General features: G+C 40.9%; 1 protein-coding gene across 1 annotated transcript in view; it reads right to left on the bottom strand.

The window, feature by feature from the left end:
* SLFN11 (schlafen family member 11) overlaps positions 1-1,170 on the bottom strand; it is a 14,029-nt gene that overhangs the window by 11,403 nt on the left and 1,456 nt on the right. The window lies entirely within an intron of this gene.

The raw sequence follows: 1,170 nt of genomic DNA, 5'->3' as shown, positions 1-1,170 counted from the left end.
TTTGGAATTATGTCTTTTACACGGTCTGGGATGTGTTTCGTAGAGAACTGTTTAAACTCTATGTGTAGAGACTCACCAAAAGGCAGGATTTCACCATGCTCAAGCTGGTCTCTTTGGAAAATTTGGTGACCAGAATCCAAATTTTCTGGATTCTGTTCGTCATGAGAGTTTTGCTTTGCATCCCTGAGAATTTTATTAGAAGGTTCTTCCCCATCTCTTTTTTCTTTTCCCATCTCTTTTGCATTTCTTTTCTTGGTTTCCAGGAAATGAAATGCCTCTCCTGAATTCATGGGAAGCACAGAGGTGGCAGATCTACGGTGTAAAGAAGAATCCAGGCTGCAAATGCGGGGCTTGGAACGATCTTCAGGGGAAAAGTCAGTGTTCCAAGATTTAACAAAAATGTAAAAACACTTCCCTTGTGGATTAGTCTCAAAGAAAGCCTTAAAATCTGAAGACTGACTAAGTGTTCTCAAAGACTCTTCTAAATCCAGCCCCAAAGTCCCATGATGCTCATTGCTGTTAGCCATTTCCACCTGAATCACTCCTCCTCCTGAGTTTAATAAAGCACAAGCAGCCTGCGAAACTTTCTCCTTCTCCTGATCTCTCTGAGCTTTCTGCAGCTTCTTTCTGTTCTTTTCCCCAAGAGTTACTTCTCCTACATTGATGACCAAGTCTGGGAAAGATAATTCCACCACCAGGGATGGATTATGTTTCTTCATGTTCGTTCTGCAAGAGAAACCATTAAAACATATCTCATGTTGATGCAGAAGTAAATTACATAGTACATAAAAATGCATTAATTAATTATCTGAAAATATTTATTTATTTTTAAAAATTATATTTTATTGATTTTTACAGAGAAGAAGGGAGAGGGATAGAGAGTTAGAAACATCAATGAGAGGGAAACATCGATCAGCTGCCTCCTGCACACCCCCTACTGGGGATGTGCCTGCAACCAAGGTACATGCCCTTGACCGGAATCAAACCTGGGACCCTGAGTCTACAGGTGACGCTCTAATCCACTGAGCCAAACCAATTAGGGCTCTGAAAATATTTATTGAGTAAATGATTCTGTCAGTAATTCTGAGGCTCGCTAAAGTTTGGTGACCATCCTGGTCAGTGCTGGGCTAGAGCCCCTTAGAACAGTGCTTGTCACACATTAAAATGCAG

Source organism: Myotis davidii, unplaced genomic scaffold, assembly GCF_000327345.1.
Source record: "Myotis davidii unplaced genomic scaffold, ASM32734v1 scaffold327, whole genome shotgun sequence".
NCBI lineage: Eukaryota > Metazoa > Chordata > Mammalia > Chiroptera > Vespertilionidae > Myotis > Myotis davidii.
This window is presented reverse-complemented; position numbering and strand designations above follow the sequence as displayed.